Source organism: Elaeis guineensis, chromosome 13 (genome assembly GCF_000442705.2).
Source record: "Elaeis guineensis isolate ETL-2024a chromosome 13, EG11, whole genome shotgun sequence".
Taxonomy (NCBI): domain Eukaryota; kingdom Viridiplantae; phylum Streptophyta; class Magnoliopsida; order Arecales; family Arecaceae; genus Elaeis; species Elaeis guineensis.
The window spans coordinates 34946972-34972395 of record NC_026005.2 but is presented as its reverse complement, the minus strand read 5'-3'; positions in this window follow the sequence as shown (position 1 = coordinate 34972395).

Below are 25424 nucleotides of genomic sequence, written 5' to 3'. Positions count from 1 at the left end.
GAGGTTGGACAATAATCTCTATCGCATGGAGGGATCTGTGGTGATCGGAGAGTCTGATGCAGCAGCTGCAGCACAGGACCAGCAGGGGGCTTACAGGATGTGGCACTACCACCTAGGCCACATGGGTGACAAGGGGCTGAGGGAGTTGAGCAGGAGAGGACTCATCTTTGATCTGGAGGATGGTGCTACAGGGGAAATCTGTGAGCTTTGCCAGATGGGAAAGCAGAGGAGAGTTCAGTTCAACATCAGTACAACCCGCAGTGCAACCCCTCTGGAGTTTGTACACACGGATGTATGAGGACCAGCCCCAGTTTCAGCTAGGAATGGGGCCAGATACTTCATGACTCTGATTGATGATTTCTCAAGGAAACTCTGGATTTACTTCATGAGAGAGAAGTCAGAGGTCTTCACCAAGTTCAAGATCTGGAGAGCTGAGGTGGAGAAGGAGCAGGGGAGGAGCGTGAAGTGTCTGAGGTCAGACAATGACGGGGAATACACCAGCAGAGAGTTCCAGGATTACTGTGAGGAGTGTGGGATCAGGAGATACTTATCAGTTAAGGGGACTCCACAGCAGAATGGGGTGACCGAGAGGATGAACAGAACACTTCTGGAAAAGGCACGATGCATGAGGCTGCAGGCAGGGCTTCCAAAGGCATTCTGGATTGACACAGTTGACGCAGCGGGTTACTTGATCAATCGGTCACCTCACACTAGGTTGGATGGCAGGCTTCCAGAGGAGGTGTGGTCTGGGAGGACAGTTTGGCTAGGCCATCTACGAGTATTTGGGTGCACGGCCTATGTGCACATTGGAGCTGGTGAGCGGAGAAAGCTAGACGCCAGATCACGCAAGATGGTTTTTCTAGGCTATCCGTGAGGAGTTAAGGGATACAGGCTGTGGGATCCCTTGGAAAAGAAGGTCATCATTAGTTGGGATGTGACTTTTGATGAGGAGTCAGTCCTACGGAGGCGAGCAGGCATGGAGGAGCAGCAGGAGCAGGAGGAGGTCCAGCAGGGCACTGCTGGACAGCTTACCTCTTTGATTTTGCCTCTTGCAGGTACTACTGGAGGACATGACATTCAGGTGGAGCACCTACCTAAGGTGTCTCCATAGGTGGAGAGGACTCGGATGGATGATCGAGGTGGAGAGGTCCAGCAGGAGCGAGCTAGACCGAGGACTGATATCAGTGTTGCCCTACACAAGCCCAAGAGGACCATCAGGCAACCGGACCGATATGGCTTCGAGGAGATGCTGTCACATGCCCTGGTGATAGTGAATGGAGACCCATATACATATCAGGAGGCTATTGAGAGCCAGGACAGAGAGCGGTGGGTCCAGGCGATATCCGAGGAGATGCAGTCTCTCCACCAGAGCCAGACGTGGTGATTGGTGCAGTTGCCACAGGGGAAGAGGCCCATTGGCTGCAAATGGGTCTACAGTCGCAAGGAAGGGCCTTCAGAGCAGGGAGGTATCAGATTCAAGGTGAGGTTAGTGGCCAAGGGATACTCCCAGAAGAAAGGCATCGACTTCAGTGAGGTCTTCTCTCTCGTCGTCAGATATACTTCCATTAGAGTGTTGCTGAGCATTGTAGCAGCTCAGGATTTAGAGCTGGAGCAGATGGATGTCAAGATGGCATTCCTCCATGGGCATTTGGAGGAGAGAATTTATATGGAGCAGCCATCTGGTTTCAGGGATCCAGGATCAGAGGGAAAGATTTGTTTGTTGTAGAAGTCGCTGTACGGGCTGAAGCAGTCGTCGAGGCAATGGTACAAGCGGTTCGACTCCTATGTGCGCAGCATTGGACTTTTCAGGTGCGAGTTTGATCCCTGTGTTTATGTTCAGTCTCTTGAGGATGGTTCTAGGGTGTTCCTACTCTTGTATGTGGATGACATGCTTATAGCATGCAAGAGTAGAAAGGTTGTACAGGATCTGAAGGTATCCTTATCTCGGGAGTTTGAGATGAAGGATTTGGGCCCTGCAAGGAAGATCCTAGGCATAGAGATTTTCAGAGATCGAGCCCGGAGGGTGCTGCATCTATCTTAGGGGGGCTACATACAGAAGGTCTTAGAGAGGTTCAGGATGAAGGGAGCAAAGCCGGTGGAGCTGCCACTTGTCGGTCACTTCAGACTCTCGAAGACCATGGCACCACAAACTGAGGTGGAGGCTCAGGAGACGGAGATGGTTCCTTATGCTTCAAGAGTTGGGAGCTTGATGTATGCGATGGTCTATTGTAGGCCTGACATCGCTCATGCAGTGAGTCAAGTTAGCAGGTTCATGGCGCAGCCTGGCAGGGAGCACTAGAGAGCTCTGAAGTGGATATTCAGATACCTGGCGGGTTCAGTTGGAGTTGGCATCTGCTACGAACAGCGAAGAGGTGCAGTGGGATACTCTGACATGTCTAGAGAGGCTCAGGGATTGATTGACGATTATGTAGATGCAGACATCGGTGGAGATGTGGATATCCGGAGGTCTACGACAGGCTTCATCTTTAGTCTGTATGGAGGTCCTATTTCTTGGAGATCGAGTCTGCAGCCTATCACGGCCCTATCCACTACAGAGGCAGAGTACATTGGGCTGATAGAAGCAGCTAAAGAGGTAATTTGGCTGAAGGGTTTGTTGACGGAGATGGGCCTTACTCAGGAGGCCATTAGAGTGCACTGTAACAGCTAGAGTGCACTTCTATTAGCACAGAACTCAGTCTATCATGCAAGGATAAAGCACATCGACATTCAGTATCATCGGATTAGGGAGCTTGTGGAGGATGATGAGGTGGAGCTGGTAAAGGTACACACCAAAGAGAACCCAACTGATGCACTTACGAAGGTACTTCCACAGGACAACTTTCAGAGATGTGTTGAGCTGATTCGGTTGATGGACAGAGTGGAGCTGCTTGAGGCCTTGGGACACCAAGGTGGAGATTGTTGTGATCCAGGTGGTGTGCCCAAGGCTCAGGGGACCAAGGCTAAGACCAAGGTCCATCATTCATGAGGGCTTCATGGAGGCTCTAGTGCTAGTTGGGCCCTAGGTTGAAAGGCTGTGGGCCTTTCGGGTTCTTGAGGTCTAGATTATGTGGGTCTCAAGGGATCAACTCTTTATGGACCAGATCTGGGCCCAGGATAGGTGAGATTAGGTCGAGTCATGGGTGTACATGGGCTTGGGTTAACCTAATCTCCCATAGAGTTGGTCAAGGGAGTTTTGGGTTTGGGTCACTTGACCCTGTGTTTATATATACATGCACTGTATAGGTTTGATTAAGCCAAAGAATATGAAAACTCTTTCTCCCAAGTCTCTCTCTCTCTTCTCCCTCTCTCTCCAGCTATTCTCCATGCCTCAGGAGCAAGAAACCCTAGGGTTTCTTGCCGCCAGGTCCCAAAAAGGCAAGAAAAGCAAGGGGAGGCGCTAGGCTCCCCCTTTGTCCCGCCAACCACTTTTCTCTCTCCCTCTCTTGCAGTCACCCAAACATCAGGTCCAGGACCTGGAATCTCTTGCGAAGAGGTTGGTACAAGTTTCTCTCAGATCTAGAGTTGATCTAAGGTCGTTTGAGGTGCGGGTGAGATCTCCATCAACAAATCTACAGGAAAGGCTGCAGCAGGACAGATCTGCAAGGTCTGGTTCTATCTACCTTCTTTACTATCTAGAATGCCCCGATTCAAGATCTATGAATTGAAAGACCTTGGTCCAGGCCTGCTCTAGTTGGGTACCAGATCTTGGATTTTTTAGAGGTGATCTTAGAGGCGTTCTTCATCTGGAATGAAAGGCTGACGAAGAAGACAGCAACCAGACTGATTTCATCAAGGGCCTTCGATCGAGTCCAGAAGTCTCCAGATTTGTTCGTTGCTGGTTCCGCTGCACCCAAGGTTCGTGGGAGGAGCCGGGATCATGCTCCAACACTATGTGTTTGGAACTCTGTGATCGAGAATCAGGATTCTCTGATCACAAGTCTCACACATTTTGGGTACCGGGGTCAAGAGTCCCACTGGTTTGGGACTCTACGATCAAGGTTTCATATTGATGGACTTTGATACCCGATTGCCTATCAGATTTGGACTCAATATTTATAAGAGATTTAATTAGTAATTTGATCATTAATTAACTCAATTTGATTGAGTAATTATTTTTGGATCAAGTCCAATTGAATTGAATTCAGTTGGATTTGACCCGATTAGGTTAAGTGTTGACCTAATCGTCGAGATGGTTTGGTCCCTGATTTGATCAGGGGTTGGGCTTAATCAATTTTTGATTTGATTAAAATTTTATTGAGTCTAATTGAGTCTAATTAAGTTGGATTTAAATTTATCTAATTGGACCTAACTTATTTGGTTCAATTAGGTTGGTTTAAATAATGAAACCACCTTGACCCAAACTCCCTGCACCACCTCACATCCACTGCGCCCATTTGAATTCACGAGAAAGAATTTCTCATGAATTTTTTCTCACACAAAGCCCTCCCTACACCCATATTTGTGTGCCATATGGATGGATAAAGCTGATTAGTTAACCATTCAAATTCAAAGCATGTTTGAATTTGAATGGATAACTTATCTCTTGTGCCTTCATGCTTATCCATCTTGTGCGCCACATAACTTACATGAGAAAAGGTTTCTCGTGAAACATTTTCATGCACAAAAAGTCCATGCCCTTCTCTTCTCATGCCATAAGTGGATAGGGATGAGTTGGTTTGCATTTGAATTCAAACTCGATTTGAATTCAAATGTGCAACCACTTATCTTTATCCTTTCACGCGGATAAGACACGTTCGACGTTGTTTTAGAAAAAGGAGAAAGATGGGGCATGCGTAGAATTTTTGGAGAGAATGTTTGGGATGTGAGGAACCTTTCTGTGTGAGGTGAAGGTCCAAAACCTTTCGAGAGAAAAAGAAAGAAAAGAAAGAAAAAAAGATGCAGAGTTTTTCTTAGTGTACCCTAGGGTTTTAGCCTGGGGTTCAGAAAGTGAGAAGGTGAGCTACGAGTGTCGTGAGCCCACCAAATTTTAAAGAGATCTTCAACATCCTCTCAAGCACATCTGCTGATGATCCAGAGCATCTAAAGAATTGGCAGATATCGATCGAAGAAGTTCGATCAGCATCGGCCGTCGAAAGGGCTCTACAATGAGCTAGCACCCGTGAGGAGTCGATCAGATCAAGAGCCTCATGTGGATGATCCGTAAAGACTAGACATACTATGTGGCTGTATCGCGATGATCAGACTCTCCCCATGGTGATCAGATTGCAGTGATCTACTACCTGCACAAAGGTATTGTGTTCTGAACACATTACAGTAAAGTGTTTACTGTTCAAATTTGAATTTCAAATTTAAATACATGCATACTGTATATCATATTTAGGTCCTACTGTAGGGTAAACATATGTTAATTAATTAGATTAATTAATATTTTTCACTGTAAAATCATAATTTTGAAAATATTTTAAAATTACCATTTAACCCCTGCACTGAATTTCGCAACACACCAGTCCCCCTACTTCTGAGTTCGGGTTTCGAATGAAAAAAATACAGAGAAATTCTCTCGACCGAAGTTGCTCCCCTCGATTTTCGCACTCGATGGTTGCCAGATATTTTGGCGCTTGACGCACTGGTGCCGGAGTCTTTTCAAATCAAGGCGATCTGAAAAGATTTTTTCGAAATTTTTGCTGGGGCGTGGCTCTAGGTATGGTACAATAATGACTTTATCAGCTGTCAGCCATTTTCAGTAGCCTGTCATAGTGAGTGGGACACGCGGCAAGTGTAGGTCGGCCAGAGGAGATCCACGATCATAACTGCTCCGGGCCCTGTTGCCTATTTAAACACGTCCTCCTCTTTCAGGGGTTTCACTTTGCTTGAGAGAGTCCCTCAGTCCCTTCCTCTTCCCTGAGAGCTCCAGCCTCCTTGAGGGGGACCGTGGCAGAACTATCTGTGGCCCTTGGGTGGGAGGAGGCCAAACTGCATCGACTGAAGATTCAGCTGGTCCACAAGCAGCAGGCGGTCAAAGATGCCGAGGCGAAGTCTGAGGTTCTGAGGAAGAGGCTTCGAGAGTCGGAGGGTGAGAGCCGGTGGTTCCACCAGATGTATCAGGATATGCTGCTGAGAAAGATGGAACTAGAGGAAGAAGTCGAAAACTTAAGGCAATCCTTAATAAGAACTGAAACTGAGAGCTCGAGGTCGGAAGAAGCTGGGCTTCTTTAGAGCTCCTTTCTATTTTTTTTTTTCTTTCATCGTTCCATGTATTCTTTTTCTTTTCTTGTCGTCTCTCTTTTTGGTCTTCAAGGCTTTGTAATATACTTCACTAATGAAATGAAAAGAAAATTTTCCATTACCTTGTCCATTTTGGTATTGAGTTGTCGTTTACCAAACTTCTTTTGTCTTGTCCGACGCCATCATTGTTTGAAGGTTCCTGATCGTCGCCGTGTTGATTTGCCTTTTTGGTTCATGACCATAGGTCTTTTCGAGGCCATTTGAGTTTGACGCTTCCTTCCGGTGCTCAAGCTTGGGGACCCGAACTTCTCGTTACTTTGAGGAAGTCGATTTCTCCTCAGCCTGTGTTGAGTTTCCTTTTAGTGACTGAGGGTTTCTTGATAGGAGTATCCTTCCTCGTTGAGACAAGGTCCCTTGTGTCTTTGATGTAGTTTATTTTTCACTTGTCGCTGGTGTAGTTCGTCGCTTTCTCTTTTCATCTCTCCCTCTCTTTTTTTTTGTATTCGAGTGAGGGTTTTCCCTCTGCTCTTAACGGGGTTGTGAGAGCATAGAGGAGCCATTAAGGAGGCTTTCCTCCTCGTCCGATCTTGATCGACTAGGTCTTTGTTTGCGTCAGGATGAGGTTCTCCTCTTATTTCCGATAGCCAATTTCAGCTTGTGTTAGGACGACATTCTCCTTCTGTTCCTAACAGGGCTGTGGGGGCATGTAAGGGCTGCTGCAAGGGCCTCTCCCCCCATCCGATCTTTAAGTAACTGGGCCTTCGGCTTTGCTCATGTTAGGATGAGGTTCTCCTTTGATTCCTAACAAGGCTGTGGGGGCACATAAGGGCCGTTGCGAGGGCCTCTCCCCCTATCCGATTTTTAAGTAACCAGGCTTTTGACTTTGCTCATATTAGGATGGGGATCTCCTCCTGTTCTTAACAAGGCTGTGGGGACACATAAGGGCCGTTGTGAGGGTCTCTCCCCCCATCCGATCTTTAAGTAACCGAGCCTTCGACTTTGCTCATGTTAGGATGAGGTTCTCCTCCTGTTCCTAATAAGACTGTGGGGGCACATAAAGGCCGTTGCGAGGGTCTCTCTCCCCATCTGGTCTTTAAGTAATCGGACCTTCGACTTTACTCATGTTAGGACGAGATTCTCCTCCTGTTCCTAACAAGACTGTGGGGGCACATAAGGGTCGTTGCGAGGGCCTCTCCCCCCATCTGGTCTTTAAGTAACCAGGCCTTCGACTTTGCTCACGTTAGGACAAGGTTCTCCTCCTGTTCCTAACATGCTTAATTTCGACTGAATAAGGAAGTTACTTCCTGTCGTTATAAGCTCATGCTAAAAAGATAAACATGCAAATGTAAAACTTTTATTTAAAGCAAAGCTATTGATAATACATTCGGAGATTTTTTGAATCCTATAGCCGCGGAAGGTCCGCTCCCCATCGGGGTCCTCCTGAGATAGAGTTGATAATCCCAATTGGAGGCCGATCTTCAGGCTGCTCCTCCCTCCTTGGTGGCTCCGACTGCGGTAGGGCCCTAGGCCGATCTTCCCTACCTTCAGGTCAGCATCGAATGAATCTGTTGAGCCGACCTCATCTAATGAGCTCCTCGATCTCGTCTCGGAGCTGGATACACTCCTCCGTGTCGTGACCGTGGTCATGATGATAGAGGCAGAACTTGTTAGGATTGCACTTTTCGAGGTGTGTGCGCATCCTTTCCGACCTTGGCAGCTGCTCTCTGACCTCCATCAGCACTTGAGTTTTCGATGTGTTGAGGGGGGCATAGCTGTGGAATCTTCTCGAAGGAGAGCTCCGTCGAACTCTGTAGTCCGGGCTCCTCTGCCTACGAGCCCGGGGAGGAGTCTGGACATGCTTGTGTCTGGAGGGAGTTCCAGAATGTGGTCGAGCTTCACTCGGTCCTTTTTCAACTACGAGCTTGCTGGAGTCCCCAGCCTGCCGTTGCTTAGCGGCCTCCTCGTCCTTCATTTGGAAGGCTTCTTCTGCTCGAACATATCCTTTGACCCGAGCCAGCAAATCAGTAAAGTCTCTGGGATATTTCTTTTCTAGAAAAAATAGAAGATCATTCTTTTGAAGACCGCCCTTCAGGGCGGCCATCGCGACCGATTGGTCCAAGTTTCGGACCTCTAGCACGGCGATGTTAAAGCGGTTGACGTAGGCTCAGATGGATTCTCCCTCTTTCTGCTTGATGTTGATAATGGACTCCGAACCTCTCCGGGGACACCGGCTGCTAACAAAATGAGCCGCAAACTGGTGGCTCATCTGATCAAAGGAGAAAATAGTACCCGACTTCAGCATCGAGTACCAGTTCCTTGCTGCTCCTTTCAAGGTAGATGGGAAAGCTCGGCACAAGATGGCGTCTGGCGCGCCATGGAGCAGCATCATTGTCTGGAAGGCCTCCAAGTGGTCAATCAGATCTGAGATCCTGTCGTAGCTTTCGAATTGGGGGAGCTTGAAGTTTGGTGGGATTGATTCCTGCATGATCATTTGAGAGAAAGGAGGGTCAGTACAGATGTCCTCACCATAAGCAGGGGGAGCGTGGCGGAGCTCTTTGATCCGCTGGTTCATCTCTTGGAGCCTTCGATTTAGGAGGTCCTCTCGACTACGAGTCTCGAGGATCTTCTGGTAGAGTAGAGGTAGGGATCCTCCGGGAGTGGAATCGTGATCAGACTGAGGGCTCTCCACCCTCGGATTCCCCCTTCCAGGGAAGACAGGACAACTGGCCCAGGTGGCCCGCCCTACTGCCGGATCTTGGATCTCCAGCGATGCCCTTTGCAACCGCACTGACACCTGTGGCTGTTGCTGCTTCTGCTACATGGCTTGCACTGCTTCAGTGAGGCCTCTGACCTGCTGAACCAGCAAGTCGAACTGCTCCATACCGACCGCCGTTGCCGGAGGAGGAGGAGCTTGAAAAATTGGAGGCGAGGTCGAAGCCTGAGATCTGACCGCAGAGGCCGTGGATCTTCTGGTGGATGCCTTTCGGAGAGGCATCAGGTGAAGATCTAGTAGGAGAAGGAGAAGAGGATGTCAGAGAAGATGATCGGAGACAGTCCCGTTGAGCACTCCTTTAAGAACAAGGGTACCGCAAAGACACAACACCCTTCCTCTAGCACCAATTCTATTGGTGCAGAATTTCGTCGAAGTCAAAGTTGCTGGACTTGCTGGAGTTGGGTATTTTATACCCAACAGATAGCATCAATTTTCTTTACTCCCCCTTTTTGATACCATATTTTACTTTTTTAGCCCCCTTCTTTGATTGCTTATTTTTCTACTCTCCCTCAATATAGCAAACATAAAGGATATATCAATTTGCTCATCTAGAATATATTGCAATTCATAGTATTTTCCAATACTAATATGAGTTATTTTTCATATCTCATAATTAAAATAATTCAATTTGATCACATTCATAGACATTCATTGAAAGTCAAAGCACGTATATATATATATATATATATATATATATATATATATATATATATATATATATATATTCAAAAGTGACTGAATACAAAAGGTGTCCCAATACACATGAGTCAACTCAAAATACAAAAGTCATGGATAGAAACTATCCAAGAGTTAATTAGCCAACAAATACAAGGCCCATAAGATAGATCCTAGACATAGGAGACAAACTAATCTAGATCTAATAGATGTCATGGCTAGAGAGATCAGAATCTGAAGAATCAGAGATAGGATGAGGAGATGAAGGATCAAGTCCACGAGCACGACCTCGACCATGTCTGCCTCAGCCATGGATAGAGGTACCAGTACGAGTAGAGGGATGAGATGATCTTGGAGCCTGAGAAGCTACGGACTGTATTATAAGAGAAAGTCTGATGGTGTCTAAAAGATCTAAGGCTCTCGATACAGACAGCATCAGGGTACTGAACTGAGTAGAAGCATTCTCACTAGAGCCCCTGATCTCTCTCTTCAAGAAGTCAAAGCCATTCTCTAAAACTCCTTGAAGTCTAGCCGCCTCTGCAGATAGGTTTGAGACCTCTATGATATCCTCATGCGGTTGGGGATGGGCTAAAACTAATACTTGCCCCTGCAAGTCTAATACTCTGCCTGTCAATCTCAAAATACATCCCTCTAGCTGCTCAATGCGTACCGACTGATCAGTAAGCATCTGAAAAATAGAAGAAATGTAAAAGATCAGAGTCTGGTCTGAGTCATCCTGGGATGTCAATCTCTATGCAAAGACTGAAGTGGCAAACTACTGAGATAGAATAGAGGCTATACGTTGGGACATCATCTCAATCTGATCATCTGCTAGTCTGAACTCTGAAGGATGTACCCTACTCTCTGACTGTAGAACTGAAGCATGTCTCCTCACAGACTCTGAAGGACCAGCCTCATGATCAGATATGAACTGAATATCTGAGGATGCTCTGTGATCACGAAGAGGTGAAGATGGTCCCTCCTCCTCTGCTCTATCCTTCGCTCTCTCCTCAACACCCATTGTCCAACCACCATCAGTCTTAGAGAAACCCATGCGATGCAGTGTGTGACGGTTGATGGTGTCGGAATGAGATAGTCTAGCAACTATCTTCCTCTCAAAACTGATTTCGAACCTTCTAAAAACTAAGGTGAGTGCCATACCAAAAGGCAAGTGAGCTTGGGACCTGTTCAGGATCTCTCTCATGGCTTCAAACATCAATGCAGGAAGGTTCAGGGAGATCTGTGTGATCATATGGTACATAATGCAAATGTCTCTACCAGATAGAAGGTCGTGTCTACCACTCCTAGGGACAAACAGTTTGGTTACCAAGTGATGTAACAGCCTCATCTCAACAGAAAGAATTTTTGCTTTCAATTTATTTAGACTTCCAGTATAGGTTCTCCCTAAGATAACATTAATTTCTTCTTCTTTAATAGGGAGCTCCATATTGGTATAGCCTTCACAAGACAAATGCAGTATCTATCCCAAGTGGACTGGATCAAGAATAACATCAATACCTTTTACTGTAGATTTCACTGTTCCATTGCTATAGCTCAAATTTAAGTAAAATTCTCTGACTAGATCGGCATAAGTATTTTCCTTTAGAAAGCAGTAAAATTTTCATCCTTGATACTTAATCTTCGATCGATTAGTGAATCCTTCTTTTTCAAAAAATTTGAAATCAATATTTTTCCCAGGTTTCACTTTTTGATCAGAGAGAGGTACCTTGCTTGGGCTGATTGGAGACTGAGTGAAAGCTGAAGCAGGACTTGGAGCAGGGATTGGAGCAGGAGAGGACTCGACCGCTAATCTCTTTCTGCACACACTCTCTTCTAACCCGCGAACAGATTTTCTCCTCTATGAAAGCTTCATTTTGGGAGCCATTTGCACAAGAAAGACTTGCACGGAGCTTTGGAGACTAAATGTGAGGGAGAGAGGAAAAGATTCTAGTGGAAAGGTAAAGATTTTGGAGAGGTGATGTACCGATTTGGAGAAGACGAGTAGAGTCTAGGGCAAGCTCGAACCACCCCAAATGAAGAAGGAAGAGGAGAGGAACTTGGTTCCTAACCGAACGATTTGAAGAGTGAAAAATAGTGGGAGGAGAGATTTGAGAGAAATCTTTGATTTGAGGGAGAAGAGATGAAGAGCTTTTGGTTCGGTGGGAGGAAGAAGATGAACGACTGAGTCGGCTCAAGGAAAAATTCTCAATAAGAAGAGAGCGCCTGAAGGGTTTTGTCAAAATTACAAGTTTACCCTAGGGTCGACCCTGGGGGTTGACTCATGGTACAGAAAAATTCAAAAGAATGATGGGATAATTTTAAAAAAATTTGAAACTCTGAGAGAAGGATGTTTACCCAAGTATTGATCATGTGAATGATAGTTTTAAGCTTTTGAGCTCTTAAGAAAAATGAGAATTGAGCTCAATAGATTTGGTTTAATGAATTTTTGGTATTAAAAATTTAAAATCAGAGAGATACTTATGCTGATGGATCAAGGATTCCTAGTTCTCTCTTAATTTCATAAAATCTATCTTCACTTAAGGCCTTGGTAAAGATGTCAGCCAATTATTTTTCAGTACAAACATAATCAAGAATTATATCTTTATTTTGGACATGTTCTCTTACAAAATTATGCCTAATTTCAATATATTTTGATCTAGAATGCTGAATTAGATTTTTAGTTAGATTTATAGCACTGGTGTTATCACATCTTATGGGAGTTTCATCGAGTTTGATACCAAAATCTTCAAGTTGTTGCTTAATCTATAAGATTTGAGCACAATAACTTCTGGCTGTAATATATTCGGCCTCGGCCGTAGATAGTGCTACCGAATTTTGCTTCTTGCTAAACCAAGAGATTAAATTAACTCTAAAAAATTGATAAGTTCCACTAGTACTTTTTCTATCTAATCTACATCCAGCAAAATCGATAACTGAATATCCTATCAAGTCAATTAATGAGTCCTTAGAATATCATAGTCCTAGAGTTTGTGTACCATTTAAGTATCTCAGGATTCTTTTAACTGTATTTAAGTGTGATTCTTTTAGATTTGATTGAAAGCAAGCACAAAGATAAACACTAAATATAATATCTAGTCTACTAGCTGTTAAATACAATAGAGAACCAATCATGCCTCTATAAAATTTTAAGTCTATATTTTTATCTCCTTCATCCTTGTCAAGCTTACATGATGGGCTCATGGGTGTACCAATTGCTTTGGAGTTCTCCATTCTAAATTTTTTGAGTAGTTCTCTTGTGTACTTGCTTTGGGTGATGGAGATTCTTTCCTTTGTTTGTTTGATTTGAAGTCCGAGAAAGAATGTAAGTTCTCCCATCATGCTCATCTCGAACTCCTCCTACATGAGCTTAGCAAAATCTTGATTAAGAGTTTCATTAGTAGATCCAAAAATAATGTCATCAACATATATTTGTATAACTAATATATCATTTTGATTTTTTTTAATGAAAAGGGTTGTGTCTACATTTTCTCTTGAAAAATCATTATTAAGCAAAAATTTGCTTAGCCTTTCATAGCAAGCCCTAGGTGCTCGTTTCAAACCATATAATGCTTTGTTTAATTTAAAAACATGATTAGAAAAAGCATAATTTTCAAAATCTGGAGGTTGTTCTATATAAACTTTTTCAGTAATATATCCATTTAGAAAAGTACTTTTGATATCCATTTGGAATAACTTAAAATTCATAAAGCAAGCATATGTAAGTAGAAGTCTAATTGCTTCTAATCTAGCAACATGTGCAAAGATCTCATCAAAATCAATTCCTTCTTCTTGATTATAACCTTTTGCAACTAATCTTGCTTTATTTCTTGTCACATTTTTATGTTCATCCAATTTATTTTTATATACCCATTTTATGCCAATTATTGAATAATTTTTAGGTCTTGAAACTAAAGTTCATACATTATTTTTTTCAATTGATTAAGTTCTTCTTGCATTACATTTATCCAATTATAATCTTTTTCAGCTTCATCTATGATTTTAGGTTCAAGATGAGAGACAAAAGCAAAATGATTGAATGCATCTCTAAGTGAAGAACGAGTTCTTACACCATGTGTAGGATCACCAATGATTAGTTTCTTGAGGTGATTATGATCATACCTCCATTCTTTGGGTAGATCATTTATATCTTGAGTTTGTTCTTGTTGTTCTTCACCTTCCTCATCCTGTTTGTCTTCATGTTCTTCATTATCTTGAATGGTTGAGTCTTTTAGAGTGATCTCCTTCATTCCTTGTATAAGAAGATCTGCATCATCAATACCTTCATTCTTTCTTGAAGGAAGATCATTAGTTTCATCAAAAACAACACATATTGACTCCTCTACTATTAAAGTTCTTTTGTTGAAAACTCTAAAAGCTTTGCTAGAAGAGGAGTAACCAAGAAAAATTGCTTCATCGATTTTAGCATCAAATTTTTCTAGTCTTTTTTTGCCATTATTTAAAACAAAACATCGACAACCAAAAATATGAAAATATGCAATGTTTGATTTTCTTTCTTTTCAAAGCTCATAAGGGGTTTTCTTTAAAATTGGTCTAATTAAAGCACAGTTTAATATGTAACATACCGTGTTAATTGCTTCTGCCCAAAAATATCTTGGAAGGTTGCTTTCACATATGTTGGGTAGATGTCTGGCCTGGACACCATCTTCCAAGACTTTTTCAGTACCACGCGATGTAGCAGGAAGAAAGAAGAAACAAAATAAAAGAAAAAATAATTAAAATACGTGGATCAGCCACAAAAGGGCTCACCTCCACGGGGCATGCAAACTTCACAATGAAAAAAAAATTTACAAGAGAAGACCTCACCCTCAACCCTTGTACAACCAATTCTCTCTCACCTGAAGTTCCCCTCACAAAAGCTCTCTTTCTCTTGGAAGACCCCCTGAACCCCTGAAGTGCCTAGCGACCGCTGTCCAGGAGCCTCCTGCTCCTTCTCTCTCAATGCTTTCGCCTCTCTCTTCTCTCGGGTTTGTACGGCTCTGTACGACAAGAAAACCCGAACCACCCTCACCTCTGTTCCATGTACAGGGCTTTTATAGGCCTTAATCATGACTTAGATCATGATTAGGACTCCTTAATCAACCCAAATCACATCCCAGACCGTCGGATCAAGACCGGGAGTCACCTGGGCCCATCGATCGTACTTCGATCCATGAAATATTGCCGTGGACCATGAGAAATGCGTGGAAAACGCATACACGGTCCACAAGCCCAGCCGTGGACCGCTCGATCCACGGTGGACCGGGGCAAATGGCCAGTAGGCCGCTTGGGCTTGGGCTGGCCCACACGCGGCTGGGCCGCGCGCCCGGTTGGGCCGCCCGCCCACTTGGGTCGCACGTCCCGCATGCCTGGGTCGCACATCCGGTGCGCCACCGCCTGCGGTCGTGCCGCTGCTGTCCACCGTCGGCCGTCGGTGGTCCTCCACCACCTCGGATCTCGTGCCGACTTCAAAAGCTCGTATCTCCTCCATCCGAGCTCCATTTTGGATGATCTTGATCTCGTTGGACTCCATTTTTCATCGTGAACATCTCTGTGGGCTCAATGTGGGCTGAATCTTGAGACATCAAATCCTAACAATCTCCACCTCGACTCAATATTCAGCCTCCTCCAAACTTTGAGAGCTTCTGGATCTCCTTGCCCCTATGCCTTGGGGCAATCGCTTGCTGATCATGGATGGGTAAACATGGGAGTCGAGCCAGGCTGCTCGATCCCATCTCCGTCATATGCTTTGCTCCTCCAGACTTGAGACCTGCTCGGGGCATCATCCTGCGGCAATAGGAATCTCACCTTGTGACATCGCCTCTCGTCCTCTCGAGTCTCCTGTCTCGTGCCCGATCTGCCTCCTGGAGCTCCACCTCACTCTGGACTCCACCTGGCTCCCAAAGCTCCACCTCGCACTGGGCTCCCCGCTAAGTAATAATGTCCTCTGCTCTCCTTCTTCCCCTCCAGCACAATCCTATTGCCGCGTAGCATCCTCAGGATTCCTCCATCAGCTATCGTCTTGTAGCCTCTCAAATCCAGTCTACTAAGTGAGATAAGATTCCACCTGAAATCGAGTATGTATCGGACCTCCCCCAATCTCCTCATTGCACCGTCATGTGTCCTCCAGCTGACCATCCCAATGCCTCTGATCGCACAGCTCGATCCATCCGGCAGATATACAGTGCCCTCACTGTTCTCCAAAAAGTTAAGCTGCTCCTCTCTGCAACATACATGATAGGGGCATGCAGAATCTAATATCCACTATTGGGAAGAAGTAGATACCTCATCAGATATCTCCAAGATAACTCCATCTGAATTGCTGCCAGCCGTCGCTACAGCAGCCACCGTCCGATTTTTCAGTTGAGGGCAATCTCTAGCTAGATGCCCCAACTCCTCACACCGGTAACACCTGATTTTGCTTAAGTCCCTTCTGGACTTGGACTGCCCTCGTTGCGATCTCTTGTCGCTCCATCTACCGCCTCCTGCTCCTCCAGAAGCCACCAAAGCTGAGCAATCACCACCTGAGCTCGAAGCTGGGTTCTCCCTCCTGAGAATCTCGTTCTGGAGTATCACCGTGGGGACCTCGTCCATCTTGATAGTGCTCTTCCCCACCAGAAGAGCAGTCACTAAGGACTCGTACGAAGGGGGAAGCGACTCCAGCAAAACCAGCACCCTGGTCTTCTCCTCAACGTTCTCACCAATGCTGAGGAGGTCGGTGAGGATCTTCTGGAAGCGGCTCAAATGCTCTTGCACGCTCTGTCCCTCAGTCATCCGCAGTTGGTAAAACTGCCTCCAGAGGAAAAGTGTGTTGGTGAGAGATTTCGTCATGTACAACTCCTCGAGCTTCGACCACAGCACCGTCGGGAAAGTCTCGCTCAGCACATGGATCACCACTTCATCCGTCAGGTACATACGGATGGTACTCACCGCCTGCATCTGTAGCCGTTTTCAATCCCGCACCTCCATGGTGGTTGGCTTCTCATCACACAAGAGAGCATCGATCGACCCCTATTGGATGAGCATGTCCTTCACCCTTGCCTACCTCAAGGAGAAATTGCTCTTACCATCGAATTTATTGATCTCCATCTTGATTGTTCCTGTCTTCTCTATCTTCAGTCTTGCTCACCACCACTGCAGTCTGCATCCTTGTACCGCCTTGCTCTGATACCACTTGTTGGGTGGATGTCTGGTCTGGACACCACCTTTCAAGATCTTTTCAGTACCATGCGATGCAGCAGGAAGAAAGAAGAAACAAAACAAAAGAAAAAATAATTAAAATATGTGGATCAACTATAAAAGGGCTCGCCTCCATGGGGCATGCAAATTTCACTATGAAAAAAAATTTTACAAGAAAAGACCTCACCCTCAACTCTTGTACACCCAATTCTCTCTCACCGAAAGTTTCCCTCACAAAAGCTCTCTTTCTCTTAGAAGACCCCCTGAACCCCTAAAGTGCCTGGCGACCACTGTCCAGGAGCCTCCTGCTTCTTCTCTCTCAATGCTTTCGCCTCTCTCTTCTCTCGGGTTTGTACGGCTCTATATGGCGAGAAAACCCGAACCACCCTTGCCTCTGTTCCATGTACAGGGCTTTTATAGGCTTTAATCACGACATAGATCATGATTAGGACTCCTTAATCAACCCAAATCATGTCCTAGACCATCGGATCAAGATCGGGAGTCACCTGGGCCCTCCGATCGCGCTCCTGTCTATAGAATAGTACCATAGACCGTGAGAAATACGTGGAAAATGCATACGTGGTCCACAGGCCCAGCCGTGGACCGCCCGGTCCATGGTAGACTGGGGCAAATGGCCAGCAGGCCGCCTGGGCTTGGGCCGGCCTGCGCGCGCGGGCCTGGGCCGCACCTGCGTGCGGGCCCACACGAGGCTGGGCCTCATGCCTGCCCGCCTGGGTCGCACATCCCGTGCGCCTAGGTCGCACGTCCGGCGCACCGCCGCCTGCGACTGCATCGCTGTTGCACGCCGCCGGTCGTCGGCTTCCTCCTCCACCTCGGGTCTCATGCCGACTTCAAAAGCTCGTATCTCCTCCATCCGAGCTCTGTTTCGGATGATCTTGATCTCGTTGGACTCCATTTTTCATCGTGAACCTCGTTGTGGGCTCAATGTGGGCTAAATCTTGAGGCATCAAGTCCTAACAATATAGCATAATACGGGTCATTTCTTCAAGAGTTCTATTTTTTTCTTTCTACTACCCTATTTTGTTGTTGTGTCCTTGGTGCTGAAAAGTTATGGTCAATACCTTTTTCATCACAAAATTTTTTAAAATCTTGATTTTTAAATTTGGTTCCATGATCACTTCAAATATTTTGAATTGAAAAACTTTTTTTATTTGTGACTTTTCAATAAAATTTTGAAAAAATATGAAAAGTTTCATCCTTATGTGCTAAGAAGAAGACCCATGTAAAATGAGAGAAATCATCAATAATCACAAAACCATATCGTCACCTAGACTAGTAGTTCTAGTGGATCCAAACAAGTCCATGTGCAATAGTTCTAATGGCCTAGAAGTTGAAACAATATTTTTAGATTTGAATGAGACTCGTGTTTGTTTACTCATTTGGTATGCATCACAAATTCTATTTTTTTCAAAATTTAATTTGGGTAAGCCGATAACCAATTCCTTTTTAATAAGTTTTGAAAGTGAATGCATGCTAATATGTGCAAGCCTACGATGCCAAAACTAACTAGTCTTATTAATCTTCGCATTCAAGGCTACTAGGCATTGCATATTTATTTTAGAAAGATCATTCAAATCTACTATATAAACATTACCATGTCTATGCCCAACAAATTTAATACCTTCATTAATAAGACTAGTTACTATGCAAACTAAAGATTCAAAAATGACTTTGTATCCTTTATCACAAAATTGACTGCTGCTTAATAAATTATATTTTAAACCATCTATTAATAAAATATTTTTAATATACTTGGAGGGAGTGATATCAATATTACCTATACCGATGATCTTTTCTTTATCATTGTCTCCAAAGGTGACCATCCCTCCATTTTTAGCATCAAGTGTGGTGAATTGAGATTCATCACCAGTCATGTGTCTTGAGTACCCACTATCAAGATACCATCTCTGTTTTGCTCCTTGGGATGCAAGATACACCTATACACAAGAATCAAGTTTTGATTTTAGGTACCCAAGTTTTCTTAGATCCTTTTAGGTTAGTCATAATGGTTCCTTTTAGAACCCATATTTTTATTACATTAGAATTTTCAGATTTGTTGGAAAAATATGAATAGAATTTGTGTCCTACTTTATCACATTTAAAGCAAGTTATATTTGAAAACTTGTTGTACGATGAGTTTACAAAGATATTTTTTAGAAGTTTTTATTTTTTTAAAGGGTTATATCCAAGACCGACTTTATCATAAATGGCCTTTTGATTGTCAAGTATCATGTAAAGTTTATTTGAACTTAAAGTGAACTTTTCAACAATTGGTTTTAACTTGACAATCTCATTTTTTAAGTTCAGATTTTTTTGAGACAGGATTGATTTTTCATTTGAAATACTCTCATTTTCTTTTAGTAAAGATTGATTCTTTGATTTTAATTCTTTGTTCTTTACCCCTAGCTTCTTTAGTTCATCAATTAGGTCATAAAATGCTTCATGAAGTTCTTCAAAGATAAAGTCAATAGGAGTTTTAGTATTTATCTCATTTTTATGTGCCATAAGGCACAAGTTGGCTTGTTCATTTGAGTCTTCTTCTTCAAAACTTGACTCATTACTTTCACTCCATGTTGCCATCATGGCCTTCTTCTTGTACTTCTTGGGACCCTTCTTCAGTTGTGGGCATTCAGACTTAAAGTGTCTCGATTTCTTGCATTCATAACAAATAAGGGGTTGCTCCTTATCTTTCTCTTTGCTATGTTCCTCTTTTGTAGGTGGCCTCTTCCTCATTCTTTGTCTTCTTTTCTTCAAGAACTTCTTAAACCTTCTAGTAATAAGGGCCATTTCTTCATCCTGCTCTTTATTTTTTGTATCATCGATTCTTCATCAGGTTGAGCAAAGGATTTGAGGGTAATTATCCTCTTCTTTTTGACATCTTCTTCTTGGTGTTGTTTCATGCTTAGCTTATGAGTCATCAGTGATCCTAGAAGCTCCTCCAAGGATAAGATATTCAGATCTTTGGCTTCTTGAATTGTGGTCACTTTGGCCTCCTAAGTCCTTGGTAAAGACCTAAGAATCTTTCTTACGAGATCACTGTTAGAATAAGACTTACCAAAACTTTTTAGACCATTAATAATATCAGTAAAATGAGTAAACATCTTAGTTATTGATTCATCATGCTCTATTTTAAAAAGTTCATATTTATGCACAAGCATGTTGATTTTTAATTCCTTCACTTGATTAGTTCCTTCATGAGTTACTTCTAATCTATCTCATATTTCTTTAGCTGACATGCATGTTGAAATATGATTAAATTTATTAGCATCTAGAGCACAATACAAGATATTCATGGCTTTAGCATTTAGTTGAGCCATTTTTTATCAACTTCATCCTATTCTTTTTCGAGTTTGGTTGATTCCACACCATCAATTATTTTAATGGGTGTGTGTGGTCCATTTACTATGATACTCCACATGTCATAGTCAAGTGCTTGAATAAAGATTTTCATCTGAGCTTTTCAATAGGTATAATTTGATCTATTGAAAAGTGGAGGTCGGTTTGTGGACTGCCCCTCGGCTAGTGAAGTGCCAACTTGAGTTGCCATAGATTTTTAGCTCTTTGATGGTTAAATCAAAGTAGGACTAGAGCACCATACTCTGATATCACTTGTTACCCAGCTATACAACCCAAGAGGAGGGTGAATTAGATTTTTAAAAATTTAAAAATCAACTTACAACTATAAGGATTATTTAACAATGAGTAGGATAAAAATGGAGAGTGAAATTTATGCAAGGTGTTGAAGTTGGATGCAAGAATGCAAGAAGATAAGAAAATTTAAAAGGAGAGCAAGTAAGCACAACATAAATAAAAAAAATTTATAGTGGTTCGGTGCCAACCTTGCACCTACATCTACTCCCCAAGCTCCTACTTGAGAATTCAAATCCACTAAACCGTATTCACCTCGAATACAACGTCAGAACCTCTGACTCTAGCTATTCCAAGCTAGAATACTTATTTTTTAAATACAAACCAATCCAATACAATCCGATTCAAGGTTCAGATCAACCTTTCCATATTTTGAAACCCTTCCAAAACAAAATATCAACTCAAAATAGAGTATAGCAGTTAATCACATAGAAATACAGATGTAGCTCTTTTAATGAGCAAATAAAGCTTTAAATATACTTTACACAATAAGAATGAAGCTCTTCTGATTTTTTTCAAGGTGGTTGAAGACTTGAATGAGCTCTTGGGGGGTTGGTGAACTTGAAATAAAAGCTTCTTGAACTTTTAAGAGGGCTCTTGCTTAGGATTGAAATGAATGCTTGAAGAATCTTCTCAAAATCTTGTTGATTCTCTTCTTTAAGTGCTAAATGATGGTGGAGAGTAATCTGAGCTAAAATAGAGCCATTAAAGCACATTAAATGAGCATTAAATGCAGCCAAAATGAGCTGAAAACTAGCTATTATGAAATTTTTTCATCGCAGGGGTCGACTCATAGGGTCGACTCATGCTCATGAGTCGACTCATGGGGTCGATTTCTATGGCACCGAACAAAAAATGACTGTTCTGTAATTTTGACCTACACAGCAGCATAGGTCGACTCATAGGGTCGACTCATGGACAGGGGTCGACTCACAGAGTGTGCCAGCTAAAAAATTCAGTGTACCGTTCAACCCCTTTTGACATGAGTCGACTCATGGGATCGACTCAAATTTATGAACATGATTTTCTTTCAAAATATACATTTAAAAATATTAAAATTACCTCCAATAGATTACAAATCTTCTGTTCTTGCTCTTGAGACATTCGAATCAGAACTTGATAAAATTATGATTTTATCCCTGAAATATAATAAATCTTTTTTCAAACCAAAATCATTAGTAACCCCCTCAAATACTTTGTAATCATCAAAATCAATTCAAGATGCAATAGTATGTCAATGACATATACTGCTCATTGGGAATGATATCCCAATGATGCAATCGGTCAAGACTTGGCTATCAAATAAGTTTTTCATAAAAGACTTTGGTGAAGCATCCTATATACTAGGTATAAAAATTTATAAAGATAGATTTAAAAAGATGTTAGGTTTATCTCAGTCACGGTATATAGATCTCATATTAAAGAAGTTTAATAAGGAGGCAAGTACTTGCCTATAAGTCATGGTATACGTCTTTCTAACAAAATGTATCCTAAGACATTAGAGAAGAGAAAGAGGATGAATGAAATCCCTTATGGTTCGGCTATGGGATCAATTATGTACGCCATACTATGTACCAGGACTGATGTACCTTATGCGTTGGGCATAGCTAGCAGTTTTCAGGCTGATCTAAGGGAAGATCATTGGAAAGCGGATGATAGCAAGTAGATATTAGAATATGTGTTTATCCTAAATGATGGGGTCGTGAGTCAAAATAGTTTCAAGCAGCAGATAGTATATGACTCAATTACTGAGGTAGAGTACATCACTTCTAGTGAAGCCATTAAGGAAGCTGTCTAGATGAAAAAAAAATTCATCATGGATTTAGGAGTCATTCCTAAGAATGAAGGATCGGTGTCACTCTATTATAATAACACTGGGGTCATTATTCAAGCAAAGGAACCTTGGTCTCATTATAGATCCAAGCACATCTTCAGACGCTTCCATCTCGTTAGAGACAAGATGTTGTCCTTGAATGAGTAGACAGAAAGAATAATATAGTAGACCCATTCATTAAGGCCATACCATAGTAGCTATATGATCGCCATCTTGATTGTATGAGATACAAAGACGATTGAATTTAGTGCAAGTGGGAGATTGAAAGAAGAGTGCCCTATAAACCATTCGCAAGTGTGTTGCGATGAATTTTTTTTTTATAATTTTTAACTCATAAAATGATATTTATTATATGAGGCATTGATTCATCATATTAGCTGCATCTTATTATGTCTAAGATTATGATGAACCCTAAAGATTAGGATAATGATTTTAGAAAACATAAATGGGTCATGCTAGTGAGACCTAAAATCTTAAAATTATAATCTTAAACATTTCTGATCGTAGGAGCATTGAGTCGGAGATCAATGTTCTGGATAGACTGGCACATCCTATGTATGCTCGATGAAGAGGGTGGCAGATCCACTAGCCACTTGTGTGGGACACTAATACAAGGATGTGGGTGCTCATTTGAGAAGTGAATCCACTGAATTGACTCGATGAAAGAGAACATCTTATGAAAGCCTTACCTGTATGTCAAAAATAGATCTCTAAGTGGGAGTTGTGCAAGTGATCTTTAGAACTGAGACCATCATGGAATCTTGTGCACATGAATTCATATTTTGGTTCATACCCAGGCATGACATTAAGACATATACAGGGTATTTTGGATATGATGGAGTGTATATGAAGGTTGTGAGTAGGTCAACATGGAATCAATCACTCCTAGTAAGAGAAGATCACATCCGGTGTATTCTCAATCCTAGATGACTTGAGAAAAATCTTTTGGCCAAAAGCAGAAAGGAGATTAGAAAGAGTTTCTAATACTTCTTCATTGAAGTCTTCATTGGTTAATTAAAAATTGATATGAATGTGTGTTTGAGTTTGATATGATTCCATACTCATGAACATATTCAGGGTGCTGGGATGATCAAAGGATTATATTGCATGATAACTTACCACTGAAGGGCATATTTGATATTTTTATTAAATTTTTATATCTTTTGGATAGTCATGATATGTTGCTAGACATCAATCTTGACTTGTAGATTTTTTATCGAATTAAAGTGTTTAATTTGAATGCTAATTAGAAAGAGTTCTAATTACTGAAATCGGGTTAGCTTGATTGGACCTAAATCGGTTAGATTAAATTCTAATCAAATTAGGTCAACTTGCACTCAGACCTACTACCAACTAGATGTAGAACCCAATAGGTCACACACATATAGAAATTAGCCAAGGATCCTTTTGAAAAAGGTTGATTAGAATTTTAGATTCAATCAGGGCTCCGATAAGCATGCTAGCATGTGTGGAACCCTTGCTACTTTGGAGATCAATTGGTCTCATTCCTTGCTAATTAGCTAGCCCAATTTAGTAGACTTTTGGGTCAGGTCATGCCACCTAGAAGCAGACCAAAATTGGAGCACCACATCCCATTTTAACACCAATTATGAAGTGTCCAAGTTGTGAAGGACTCTTGGCACAAAATAGGTTCTGCGTACAAGTATTGGCATGGGCAGAAGAAAAGAGTCCTTCTGGCATGAGATTAAGATACGTGTGGTAGCCCATATCACCCTTCATCCTCTGATGCACATCTCAAAGTATGAGATGTATTTTTTTTTAAAATTTTTGAGATAGAGAAAAATTAGAAAATGGAAGGAAGTCTCACACACGTGCGCAGAAGCGTCACATCTCTCTGAGATTTAGAGAGTCCTTCTTCTCATCAAATGCTTTCAAAATGGAATAATTTTTGGTGATAATGTTTTGTGTTTGATAAGATATTTTTGGTGATTTTTTTAGAATTTGTTCAGACTTATCTGGATGGTAAATGGATGCCATAAGTTCCTTCTCATGCCTACGCATGGGGTGATCAGACTTTGCATGAAAGGGTGTGAGAACACATCTATTTATGAGAACTTTTATCTACTCATTAGGTGTTCTAGAACTAGAATTGAATCTTCTATTCATGTAGATTTTTAAGGATTTTTTTGATTTGAGAAGGGATGTGAAAACATCCCTTCTCCTGATCACACGTGCAAAGCAGGGTGTGTATCATTGATAAGAGTCCTTCTATTTGAAGGAACTCTTATCTCTGATAATTAGATCAGATAGGCCTCTTCGATGAGGGGCATCCCTCTCTTTTGGCATCCCTTTGATGGCTATAAATTGGCTGGGGCACTGGGTGTCCATGGGATTCAGAAAGAGTTTTCAATTTTATCTCCGTTGTTCTCCTTTCTTTCTTACAGCCTATCTTAGTTTCAGGACAAGGCTTTGGGATTTAAGACAAAACCTTATCTGATCCTAACAAGGGTTGTGAGGGTCCTAAAGAAGGAGGATCAGAAATCTAGAGGAGGTCTGAGAGGGTGGAGTTAGGTTCTTGAAGAAATCTGACCAGTATAGGGCTAGTCGAGTTCTAGGTCCTAGAACTCTTGAAACAAGGTGAAGAAGGAGCGCTGTCTTTGGTTCAGTTTTCGTGTGGATCACCATTGAAGGATGGACACTTGGATGCCTCATAAAAATTGGATTAGCGTTATAGGTATTTTTTTGATCCAAATTTATTTTATTGTACTTTGATTGATATAGTCAAGAGTTTCTGGGCATTGTGTTTTCAGTGCATTGGGTGTTTTTAATAAAAATTTTAAATACTTAATCCTTTCATTGCACCATCGGAACTCAATAGTTATCATATGATTCAGTCTTTCTATCGTGAGTCTTGAATTGACAGAGGTCATAGAGAATTAGTCAGACCCCATCATTAGTCATATGCTAAATTGACTCGACTCAAGTTCATTTGTGAATCCTGTAGAAATTTTTTTCTAGTACTCACACTTGCTTTGGCCAAAAACTTTCTAAACTTAGTCTCATGAATCACATAGGACTTCTCCTTTTTTATCAAGATTGATAGATTCCATCTAGGTGCATCCTACTCCAAATAGTGAATCTGAACCTACT